General features: G+C 38.4%; 1 protein-coding gene across 2 annotated transcripts in view; it reads left to right on the top strand.

Annotated features, from left to right (window-relative positions):
- Positions 1-13,534, top strand: part of AP3B1 (adaptor related protein complex 3 subunit beta 1) — a 315,994-nt gene that overhangs the window by 154,053 nt on the left and 148,407 nt on the right. The gene's annotated exons all lie outside the window — the stretch shown is intronic.

Below are 13,534 nucleotides of genomic sequence, written 5' to 3' on the forward strand. Positions count from 1 at the left end.
GTTTTGTTGATGAGCACCATTCTGACTGCTGTGAGGTGATATCTCATTGTGGTTTTAATTCACACTTCTCTAATGATTAGTGATGTTGAGCATTTTTGCATATGCCCATTGGCCATCTGTATGTCCTCTTTGGAGAAGTATTGATTCATTTCTTTTGCCCAATTTTTTGATTGGATTCGTTGTCTTCCTGGTGTTGAGTTTTACAAGCTCTTTTTCAATTTTGGTTATTAACCCCTTATCAGACGTATTGTCAAATATAATATATTCTCCCAATGTGTGGGTTGTCTTTTTATTTTGTTCATGGTGTCCTTTGCTGTGCAAAAGTTTTGTAGTTTCATATAATCCCATTTGTTCATCCTGTCCTTTATTTCGCTTGCCTGTGGAGATAAATTGGCAAATATATTGCTATGAGAGATATCGGAGAGTTTGCTGCCTATGTTTTCTTCCAAGATGTTTATGATTTCACAACTTACATTTAAGGCTTTTATCCATTTTTGAGTTTACTTTTGTGAACGGTGTAAGTATGTTGGTGATCTAGTCATATTTTTGCAAGTACCTGTCCAATTTTCCCAACACCATTTATTAAAGAGACTGTCTTTACTTTATTGTATGCTCTTACCTCCTTTGTCAAATATCAGTTGTCCATATAGCTGTAGGTTTATTTCTGGGTTCTCTGTTCTGTTCCCTTGATCTGTATGCCTGTTCTTATGCCAGTACCAGGCTGTTTTGTGTACAATGGCCTTGTAGTGTAACTTGATACCAGGAAGTGTGATACCCACCACTTTATTTTTCTTTTTCAGGATTGCTGAGGCTATTCATGTTCTTTTTTGGTTCCATATTAATTTTTGGAATATTTGTTCTATATCTTTGAAGTATGTCATTGATATTTTAATAGTAACTGCATTGAATTTATAGATTCCTTTGGGTAATATAGACATTTTAATGATGTTTATTCTTCCTAACCATGAGCACGGTATATGCTTTAACTTCTTTGTATCTTCCTTGATTTCCTTTATCAGTTTTATAATTTTCCAAGTACAAGTCTTTAACTTCCTTGGTTAAATTTACTCTAGGTACTTTATTTTTTTGGTTGTAATAGTGAAGAGGATTGTTTTCTTTATTTCTCTTTCAGACAATTCATTGTTGGTGTATATAAATGCCAGTGATTTCTGAATATTGATATTATAATCTGCCACCTTGCTGAATTCATTTATCAGATCCAGTAGTTTTTTGACTGAGACATAAAAAGTACAGTATAATATCATCAGCAAATAATGATAGTTCTACTTCTTCTTTTCCAATTTGGATGCCTTTTATTCCTTCTTGTCTGATTGCTGTGGCTAGGACTTCCAGAACTATGTTGAATAAGAGTATTGAAAGGAGGCACCCCTACCTTGATCCTGATCTTAAGGGCATTGCTTTTAATTTTTGCCCATTAATTATGATGTTGGCTGTGGGTTTGTCATAGATGGCCTTTATCATGTTGAGGTATGTTCCCTGTATTCCCACTTTGTTAAGAGTTTTGATCATAAATGGGTGCTGGATTTTATCAATTGCTTTTTCTGCGTCTATTATCATGTGATTTTTATCCTTTATGTGTTGAATCACATTGATTAAGTTGCAGATATTGTACCAGCCTTGTCTCCCCCAAAATAAATCCTACCTGATCATGATGTATGATTTTTTTCATGTATTGCTGGATCTGATTTGCTAATATTTTGTTGAGAATTTTAGCATCTAAGTTCATCAGGGAAATTGGTCTATAGTTTTCTTTCTTTGTGTTGTCTTTGCCTGGTTTTGGAATCAGAATTATGCTTGCCTCATAAAAGGAGTTTGGAAGTCTTTCCTTCTCTTGAATTTTTTGAAATAGCTTGAGAGGGATAGGAGTTAGTTCTTTTTTGAATATTTGGCAAAATCCGCTGGTCAAGCCATCTGGCCCAGGACTTTTTTTGTTTGGGAGTTTTTTGATAACTGTTTTAATCTCTTTTGATGAAATCGGTCTGTTTAGGTTTTCTGAATCTTCTATATTGATTTTTGAAAGATTATATGTTTCAAGGAAGTTGTCCATTTCGCCTACGTTGTCTAATTTTATGGCATACAGTTCTTCATAGTATTTTCTTACAATTCTTTGTATTTCTGCTGTGTCAGTTGTTACTTCTCCACTCTCATTTTAAATTTTATTTATTTGAGTCCTCTCTCATTTTTTCTTGGTAAGTCTGGTTAAAGGTTCATCGATTTTTTTTTTTTTTTTTACATTTTCAAAGAACCAGCTCTTGGTTTCATTGATCGTCTGTTGTTTTTTTTTTAGCCGCTATGTCATTTATTTCCTCTCTGATCTTTATTATTTCCTTTCCTCTACTTCCTCTGGATTTTACTTGCTGTTTTTTTGTTTTGTTTATGTTTGTTTTGTTTTCCAGAGACAGAGAAAGAATCAGAGAGAAGGATAGATAGGGAAAGACAGACAGGATTGCAGAGAGATGAGAAGCATCAATCATCAGTTTTTTGTTGTGGCACTTAGTTGTTCATTGATTGCTTTCTCATATGTGCCTTGACTGTGGGCCTTCAGCAGAGCAAGCACCCCCTTGCTCAAGCCAGCGACCATGGGTCCAATCTGGTGAGCTTTGCTCAAACCAGAGGAGCCTGCACTCAAACTGGCGACCTTGGGGTCTCGAACCTGGGTCCTCTGCATCCCAGTCCGATGCTCTATCCACTGCGCCCACTGCCCGTTCAGGCTTGCTGTTCTTTTTCTTGTTCTTTTAGGTGCAGGGTTAAATGGTTTATTTGAGCTTTTCTAGCTTCTTAACATATGCCTTGTGGTGCTATGAACTTTCTCGTTAGGACTGCTTTTGCTGTGTCCCATAAATTTTGAGTTGTTCTATGTTTGTTTTCATTTGTTTCAAGGGAAATTTTCTTTCTTGATCTCATTGTTAACCCATTTTTTATTTAATAACACACTATTTTGTTTCCAAGTGTTTGAGTGTTTTCCAGTTTTCCTAATGTACTTGATTTCTAGTTTCATGCCATTGTGATCCGAGAAGTTGCTTGATATGATTTCAGTCTTCTTAAATTTAATGAGACTTGTTTTATGTCTTAGTATGTGGTCTCTCCTAGAGAGTGTACCATGAGCACTTGAAAACAATGTATATTCTTCTGCTTTAGGGTGAAAGGTTCTGAAGATATTTATTAAATCCAGTTGCTCTAGTTGCACGCATCCCCAAACTACGGCCCGCGGGCTGCATGTGGCCACCTGAAACGATTTATACAGCTCCCACCGCACTTCCGGAAAGGGGCACCTCTTTCACTGGCGGTCAGTGAGAGGAGCACTGTATGTGGTGGCCCCCCAACGGTCTGAGGAACAGTGAACTGGCCCCCTGTGTAAAAAGTTTGGGGACTCCTGCGAGTCTAGTGTGTCCTTTAAGTCTGCTGTTTCTTGAGGTGTTTTCTTTGGTCTGGGATGCTGGTTTTTTTTTTTTTTTTAAAGAATTTATTTATTTATTTTATTTTATTTTATTTATTTATTTTTTTTCTGTATTTTTCTGAAGCCGGAAACGGGGAGACAGTCAGACAGACTCCTGCATGCGCCCGACCAGGATCCACCCGGCACGCCCACCAGGGGGCGACGCTCTGCCCACCGGGGGGCGATGCTCTGCCCCTCCGGGGTGGTCGCTCTGTTGCAACCAGAGCCACTCCTGCGCCTGGGGCAGAGGCCAAGGAGCCATCCCCATCGCCCGGGCCATCTTTGCTCCAATGGAGCCTCGCTGCAGGAGGGGAAGAGAGAGACAGAGAGGAAGGAGAGGGGGAGGGGTGGAGAAGCAGATGGGCGCTTCTCCTATGTGCCCTGGCCGGGAATCGAACCCGGGACTTCTGCACGCCAGGCCGATGCTCTACCACTGAGCCAACCGGCCAGGGCCTATTTATTCATTTTAGACAGGAGAGAGAGAGAGAATGAGAGAGAGAGAGAGAGATTGAGCGAAGGGGGAGAAGCAGGAAGCATCAACTCCCATATGTGCCTTGACCAGGCAAGTGCAAGGTTTCTAACCGGCGACATCAGTGTTCCAGGTCGACGCTTTATCCCCCTGCGCCACCACAGGTCAGGCCTTTTTTTTTTTTTTTTTGTTAATGGGGCGACATCAATAAATCAGGATACATATATTCAAAGATAACAAGTCCAGGGTATCTTGTCGTTCAATTATGTTGCAAACCCATCACCCAAAGTCAGATTGTCCTCTGTCACCTTCTATCTAGTTTTCTTTGTGCCCCTCCCCCTCCCCCTTTCCCTCTCTCTTTTCCCCCCTCCCCCCCGTAACCACCACACTCTTATCAATGTCTCTTCGTTTCACTTTTATGTCCCACCTACGTATGGAATAATGCAGTTCCTGGTTTTTTCTGATTTACTTATTTCACTTCGTATGATGTTAATCAAGATCCCACCATTTTGCTGTAAATGATCTGATGTCATCATTTCTTATGGCTGAGTAGTATTCCATAGTGTATATGTGCCACATCTTCTTTATCCAGTCATCTATTGAAGGGCTTTTTGGTTGTTTCCATGTCCTGGCCACTGTGAACAATGCTGCAATGAACATGAGGCTGCATGTGTCTTTACGTATCAATGTTTCTGAGTTTTTGGGGTATATACCCAGTAGAGGGATTGCTGGGTCATAAGGTAGTTCTATTTTCAGTTTTTTGAGGAACCACCATACTTTCTTCCATAATGGTTGTACTACTTTACATTCCCACCAACAGTGGATGAGGGTTCCTTTTTCTCCACAGCCTCTCCAACATTTGCTCTTACCTGTGTTGTTAATAATAGCTAATCTAACAGGTGTGAGGTGGTATCTCATTGCAGTTTTGATTTGCATTTCTCTATCCCTTGTTCTTTCTCTTCTTCTTCAGGAACCTCTATGATGTGGATGTTATTTCTCTTCATGTTGTCACAGAGCTCTCTTAGAGTTTCCTCAGACTTTTTGAGCCTCTCTTCTTTTTGCTGCTCTGCTTCCATGCTTTCGTTTATCTTGCTCTCTAACTTGCTGCTTTGATCCTCATCTTCATCGATCCTGCTTTTAGTTTCTTCCAGTGTGGTCATTTCTGATATTGTATTTTTCATTTTTGACCGATTCTTTTTTATTATTTCAATGTCCTTTTTTTATACGTGCTATTTATTTAGGTGCTCCTTATTTCCATTCATTGTTGCTCTAAGATCTTTGAGCATCATAACTATCATTATTTTAAACTCTGCATCCGGTAATTTGGTTATTCTGACTCATTGAAATCTTTTTCTGGGGATTTCTCTTGGTTTATTTTGGTTGCATTTCTGTGTGTTCCATTTTGTGTATGTATAAGAAGGGTGTGGCCACAGGAGTTTGTTGGGTGTGGCCTTTGTGTTTCTTAGATGTGTTCTGTCTGCAGGCCCGCCACCCCTCTGCTCTGCCTCTGGTGTTCAGGCATGGGCCTGGCCGGCACCTGCCCGCTGCAGCGGTCCCTGCGGTTTTCCCCTCACCTCTGTGGGCGGAACTGTGTTAGCTGCCCAGTCTGCAAGCCTTGGCTCACTCTGGACCTCCCCCCAAGGGTGGTTCTACACTCGGAAACATAATTATTTTTAAATTGAACTGCTTACAGTGTGATCTATAATATGTTTTGAGATGTCTTTCTTAACTGCTATGGTCAACTAGGAATCATTACTTCTTTTTGTAGCCAAGTTAATGGGTTAAAATGGCATCGGAAACAGCCTTCTGCTCGAAGGTTTAAAAAGAATCAGGGAAAGCTGTTTACAATTCAGTTGGTCCTTGAATATATTGAAAAGCAGAATTTCATAATCAAGGTATTATATCATTTGCATACATGTATATTATTAGTTTGGTTTTAGTTCAGTGTTTGTGTAAATTCTGTGGTTGAAAAGACCATGAAGAACAAAGTGGCTAATTTTCTTGCTGTTTTGTCACTTGCTTCACATCTTCGAATGTACTGACCATGGATTCATAGTATCAGTGGCATACAAATCAAACTCGTATAACTTAATTGGGAGAGAAAGGAAAGGCTAGAATCTGAAAATCTTAGGATTCTGATTTCTGCCAAATGCACAAAGACCTAAGATTTGTCAGTTTCCTATTTAACAAAATTACATCACCGAATGTTTGGTAGAAATATAATTATATTGATGTTATTTCTTGTACTGACGAAGTTTTCTCAGTTTTTTAAATGTTTACTTGATTTTATTACTTCTGAATATTATCCTGCACCCCCTCACCACCACCTCCATCACCTCTTCTACCACCAGTACCCGCACCACCTCCACCTCCACCTCCACCTCCACCTCCACCTCCACCTCCACCTCTACCTCTACCACCTCCACCTCCACCTCCATCACCTCCTCCACCACCCCCACCTCCACCTCCATCACCTCCTCTACCACCAGTACCCGCACCTCCTCCACCTCCACCTCCACCTCCACCTCCACCTCTACCACCTCCACCTCCACCTCCACCTCTACCACCTCCACCTCCACCTCCACCTCCACCTCCACCTCCACCTCTACCATCTCCACCTCCACCTCCATCACCTCCTCCACCACCCCCACCTCCACCTCCATCACCTCCTCTACCACCAGTACCCGCACCTCCACCACATCCACCTCCACCTCCACCTCCACCTCCACCTCCACCTCCACCTCCACCTCTACCATCTCCACCTCCACCTCCATCACCTCCTCCACCACCCCCACCTCCACCTCCATCACCTCCTCTACCACCAGTACCCGCACCTCCTCCACCTCCACCTCCACCTCCACCTCTACCACCTCCACCTCCACCTCCACCTCCACCTCCACCTCCACCATCTCCACCTCCACCTCCATCACCTCCTCCACCACCCCCACCTCCACCTCCATCACCTCCTCTACCACCAGTACCCGCACCTCCACCACATCCACCTCCACCTCCACCTCCACCTCCACCTCCATCACCTCCTCTACCACCTCCACCTCCACCTCCACCCACACCTCCATCACCTCCTCTACCACCAGTACCCGCACCATCTCCACCTCCACCTCCACCTCCACCTCCACCTCTACCACCTCCACCTCTACCACCTCCACCTCCACCTCCACCTCCACCTCCACCTCCACCTCCACCTCCACCTCTACCACCTCCACCTCTACCACCTCCACCTCCACCTCCACCTCCACCTCCACCTCCACCTCCACCTCCACCTCCACCAACCCCCACGTCCACCTTGAGATTTTTACTGTGAGCATTGGAATTTATTGATTTTTAATTTTTTAAATGAGTTGTGTTCTTAATGTATTATGAAGGATTAGTGTTTATTGTTATATTGATCTTAGTATATTAATGCATAGGAATAGAAGTAATTTCTTAAAACTTTTTGGGATTGATTATAAACATTTGTAAGTGTTACCAGAAAGAAATGACTTAAAGTGGGGTAATAGATTGTTATGTCATAGAATTCTAATTTTTACACCATAATATGTAATAACATATTTAAGAAAAACAAAGCTAGCATAACTGAAACCTGAAATTGCCCATATATTCTTATTTAGAAGTACCTTTCATTATAGCAACTTGAATTGCTTCATACTGGAAAATTCAATATGCCCACTGGATTGCTGTTTTTTTATTCAAATTTAAAGTAATAGATTGGGAGTGAGGTCTTAATGCCGTGTAACCTTTGGAACATGAGAAATAACCCCTTTATTTGCAGAAATTAGCATACATACAGTGGAGATAATCAGTTTTCTCATACCGCATGAATGGATTTGTAATAGCATTTAGTGTTAAACTTATTACATACACTTATTACATAAGCATACTGACTTATTCTAATTTTAACTTAAAGATGATTCTGTTACAATATTTGAAAATACATACTTTGATTTTAAAGCTTTTTTGATGACCTCATTCTCATTCTGGTGAGAGATCCAACTTAGTGGTGTCTTAATAATTTTATATTATTTCATAAAATGAGTATTTTGAAAGAATTTGAGTGGTAAATGTTGTGATAAAATTTTAGCTGTGCAGAGGTCCTTATTCTCACTGTTTTCTTTAACAGTTGCCTGTATAGCCGTGAAACTGCATATAATGAATATATCAAAACTTTATTTGGGAATTGGACTTCATACAAAGATTGTTATTTCTTATTGTGTTACTACTTTTTATGTGTCTAATGCTACCTCTTAACAATTATTATTGGCTTTTTCATTTATTATAAAAAGCAAAATTTCCATAGTAGGTGAAAATGTTCACAGAAACTAATTTACATACCTCTTCAAATTCCTTTTGGAATAGGGTATAATACAAATAAACAAACAATAATAAAACTAATGTACATACTCTAAAATTATGGTCTTAATGGTGCTGATGGAAGGTTTCCAATTTGTAACAAGGCAATAATTTTTAAGAAACAAATTATGTTGAAGTATACATTATTAAAGATACATAATGCCAAAATGCGATATTGGACAAATTTATCTTATCCCTATTTCTTTTGTTAACCAAATAACAAATAAGCGTTAATGATTTTATAAGCCAGACCTTGATAATCTTTTCAGATTTGTATATTCCCAGTGCTGTAGATGTAAACATATAAAAGACATAACTGTTTTGATTTGGAATTACAGCCTTTAGTGGATCTATTCCTTTTTCTATATTATTTGTGATTCTCAAAACATGGTTTGCTGACCACCTGTTTCAGGAATCATCTGTGATACTTCATAAAACATGAATTCCTGGGCTGTACACCAGAACTATTATTTTGGAACTGATACCAGAACACTACAGTTTTAGTAAGAATCCTAGCTGATTTTTATGGGCATTGAGGTTTGTAAATCAGTACCCTAGAGTAGAGGTTCACAAACTTTCTCTGTAAACTGCTAGATTATAAATGTTTTCAGCTAGTGGACTTTGTTGCAACTACTCACTGTAACAACAGTAATACATAAACAAAGGGGCATGGCTAGCCAGGTTTGGCTCAAGAATTTGCAGATCTCTGATGGAATCAAGATTCTAGGAAATGATAAAAATTACAACACTGTTCTTGTGTGGTGATGACCTGCCCACGACAACATCTTTACTTAGGACTTCCTCACCCTTCTCTAGAGGAAGGAAGAGGAGACACAAGAAGCAGCGCCTGGTGCAGTGCCTCAGTTCCTTCTTCATAGATGTGAAATTCCCAGGAGGGAATTCACACTGTTTTTGGCCATTCACAAAAGGTAGTTTTGTGTGTTGCCTGCTCCACTGTCCTGTCAACCTACAGGAGAAAAAGCAAGGCTGACAGAAAATACTTTTTGCAGAAAGAAGCAGCACTAAAAAGACCTTGAATTCAAAATAAGTGGGAAACCACCCCAATTAATATATAAAACAGAATTGAATGAAATAGAAAGCTTAAAGACTATACAAGAAAAACACAATAAAGAGCTGGCTTTTTGAAAAGATTAATAAAATTAACAAATTTCTGCCTAGACTCACTAAGGAAAAAAAAGGAAAGACTCATAAATAAAATCAGAGATGAAAGAATAGAAGTTACTATGGACATCAGAAATATAAAGTCTACCAGAAAGTTCTGTCCATTTTTGGAATAAAACAAAATATAAAATTTTCTTACTGGCAATAAACTTCATTAAATAATATAATTGCCATTATTATTAATGATTTCTTGCCAGCGTGAGGGCAATTTGTATATCCCATTTTTGAATAATGTTTTATCTTTTGATGCGAAAAATTGAACCAGTGCTTGTTTGATATCTTCTTTCTTTTTGAATTTTTTGCCCTTCAAAAAATTTTGAAAGGATAAAAACAAGTGATAGTCGGAGGGTGCTAAGTCCAGGGAATATGGTGGATGTGACAGACTTGCTTCTGTAGCATTTCTTCCTTGTTGAAGTTCGTAAAAATTACAGTGGCGTAAATGAACTTTATCAGTAGCCATGGGTACACTATGGCTTCACACATAAGACTAACGTGAATCAACTTTGTTTTAGTTAATTTGCTACATCAGTATGTATACATTAAGTGATAAAAATAGAGAGACACACATGCGCCAAATAAACGTGCTTACGTGTTAAAACTTGTTGTGATAGAAACGGACAGAACTTTCCGGTAGACCTTATATATTTAGAAGGGAACATTATGAAATACTATATGCTACCAAACTCAATGACCTAGAGGCCGTCACAAACTCCAAAAAATTGAAAAAGAGGCAATACTTCTCAACACATTTTATGAGGTTAACATAACCCTGACATCAAAACCTGGCAAGGATAACACCGTTAAAGAAGAAAGATCAATATCTCTGATGAATACAGATGCAGACATCCTAAACAAAATACTAGCAAGTTAGATACAACAATACATTAGAAAAGTAATACATCAATCAAATTGGGTTCATTCCAGGGGCACAAGGCTGGTTCAACATACACAAATCAATCAATATAACATAACACATTAATAAAACAGGATAAAAATCATATTATCTTATTAATAGATATAGAAAAGACATTCAGTTTATTCATGATTAAAACAAAATGTAATAAAATGTGTCCCGAAGGAGAGTACCTCAACATAATAAAAGTCATATGTAACAAACCAGCTAGTATCATACTCAGTGGTGAAAAGTTGACAGTTTTTCCTCTAAGAACAAGAATAAGACAAAGATGCCTCTTTCACCACTATTATTCAGCATGGTTCTGGAAGTCTTAGCCTGAGCAATCAGGCAAGAGAAATTAATATTGGTAAGGAAGAAGTAACAGTGTCAGTTTTTAAAGATGAAATGATTCTGTATATATGATAGAAAATCCTTAAGACTCCAACAAAACTATTAGAAACAAATACAGTAAAGTTGCAGTATACAAAAATCGATGTACAAGGAAAAATTCTATCGTTTTCTTACAGACTAGCAATGAAACTTCAGAAAAAGAAATGGAAAAAGGTTTCTTTTGCTGTTTCCACCAAAAGAATAAAATAACTAGGAATAAACCTAAAGGCTGTGAAGGATCTATATACTGAAAACTACAGAACATTATTAAAAGAGGTTGGGCCTGATGTGTGGTGGTGGAGTGGATGAAACGTCGACCTAAAACACTGAGGTCCCAGTTTGAAACCCTGGGCTTGCCTAGTCAAGGCACATATGGGAGTTGCTCCTCCCCCACCCCGCCATCTTTCTCTTTCTCTCCCCTCTCTAAAATGAATAAATAAAATCTAAAAATGTATAGATTTAAAAAAAAGGTTGAAAAAGACACAATGAAATGAAAGGATATTCTGTGTTCATGAATTGGAAGAATCAACATAGTTAAAATGGCCATATTAACTAAAGCAATACACAGATTTAATGCAATCCCTATCAAAATCCCAATGTCATTTAAAAAATAAACAACAACAAATTGTTAGATGTGTATGGAGTCACAAAAGACCGCAAGTATCCAAAGCAATCTTGAAAAAAAAAAAAAAAAAAGAACGAAGCTGGAGGTATCACACTACTTGATTTCAAATCATACTACAGAGCTATGATAATAAAAACAACATGATATTGGCAGAATAACAGACACACAGACCAATGGAATAGAATTGAGAGCCCAGAAATAAAACTCATGCATATGGGTATATACTTTTTGACAAAGGAGCCAAAAACACACAATGGGGGGGGGGGGACCTCTTCAATAGTGTTGGGAAATGGTGCTTGGACTATTGGAAAGCTATATGCAAGAGAATGAAACTAGATCATAGTTTGTCCTTGTACACAAAAAGAATTTTTTATTTATTCATTTTAGAGAGGAGAGAGAGAGAGAAGAGGTGAGGAGCAGGAAGCATCAACTCTCATATGTTCCTTAACCGGGTGAGCCCAGGGTTTCAAACTGGTATAAAAATTAATCCAAAATTGATCAAAGCTCTAAATATAAGATCTGATACAATAAATTACATAAAAGAAAAATAGAGGTACTAAACTTATGGATCTTGGTCTTAGAGAAAATTTTATTAATTTGGCCCGAAAGGTAAGGAAAGTGAAGGTAAAAAATAAATGAATGGGACTATCTCTAACAAAAAAGCTTCTGCACGGCAATAGAAACCTCCAACAAAACAAAAAGGCAACCAACCAAATGGGAGATGGTATTTGCAAAATACAGCTACAATAAGGAGTTAATATTCAAAATATATAAAGAACTCATACAACTCAACACCAAACAAATAAACAAACAAGCAATCCAATTAAATGGGGAGAGGACTTGAACAGACACTTCTCCCAAGAAGACATACAAATGGCCAACAGATATATGAAAAGATGTTCAAGTTCACTAGGTATTAGGGAAATCAAACCAAAACTACAATGAGATATCATATCACACCTGTTAGAATGGTTGTTATCAATGAGACAGGTAATAAGTGTTAGAGAAGTTGTGGAGAAAAAGGAACACTCATTTACTGCTGGTGGGAGTGTGAACTGGTACAAGCACTATGGAAAAAGTACGGAAATTTCTCAAAAAATTAAGAATAGAGTTACCACATGACCCAGCAATTCCTCTTCTGGATATCTAACCCAAAAGCTTGAAGACATTTGTTCACAAAGATATATAAACCCCTATATTCATTGTGCCATTATTCACAGTGGCCAAGACACAAAGACAACCAAAGTGTACATCAATAGAAAATTGGATGAAGATGTGGTATATATACTGTGGAATACTACTTGGCCAAAAGATGAAATATCACCATTTGTGACAGCATGCATGGACTTTGAGACTATTATGCTAAGTGAAATAAATCAGTCAGAAAAAGCTAAGAATCATCATATAGTTTCACTCATATGCAGGATATAAAACTAAAATTCATAGACACAGACAACAGTGGGGTAGTTGCCAGAGGGTAGGGGAGTGGGTGTGATGAAGGGTTAAGGGGCCAAATAAGTGGTGACAGAAGATGATTTGACTATGAGTGGTGAGCACAGAATGCAATACAGAGGTCGTATATTATAAAAACGTGCACTTAAAATTTATATGATCTTATTAACCAATGTCACTCCAATAAGTTTATTAAAAAAGATTCTAGGCCCTGGCCAGTTAGTTCAGTTGGTTAAGAGAGTTGTCTTGAAATGACAAGGTTGTGGGTTCGATCCCTGGTCAGGGGACACACGGGAAGCAACTAAAGATAGCACGACTGAGTGGAACAACAAATGAATGCTTCCCTTTCCTCCCCTCTCTCTACCTTCTTCTGTCTCTAAAAAATCAATAAAAATTAAGCCCTGGCTGGATAGCATGTTTGGTTGGGGCATCATCCCAGAGCACAGAGGTTGCTGATTCAAATTCCTGGTCAGGGCACATACAGAAGCAGTTTGATGTTCCTCTCTCTCTCAAAAAAAATTATTTTAGACCAGTGGTTTGTATCTATTTACGGTATTATCTCTGAAATCAGTTTTGTGATTTCCTGCTTGTTTATTTTTTAATAACTAGAGAAAATCCATAAATATAGGAGCATTTCTTAGCTATACATTAGATGAATTAATAGATGTAGCACCCTTGTAATATATTTTTTTAGTT

This window comes from Saccopteryx leptura, chromosome 4 (assembly GCF_036850995.1).
Source record: "Saccopteryx leptura isolate mSacLep1 chromosome 4, mSacLep1_pri_phased_curated, whole genome shotgun sequence".
Classification (NCBI taxonomy): domain Eukaryota; kingdom Metazoa; phylum Chordata; class Mammalia; order Chiroptera; family Emballonuridae; genus Saccopteryx; species Saccopteryx leptura.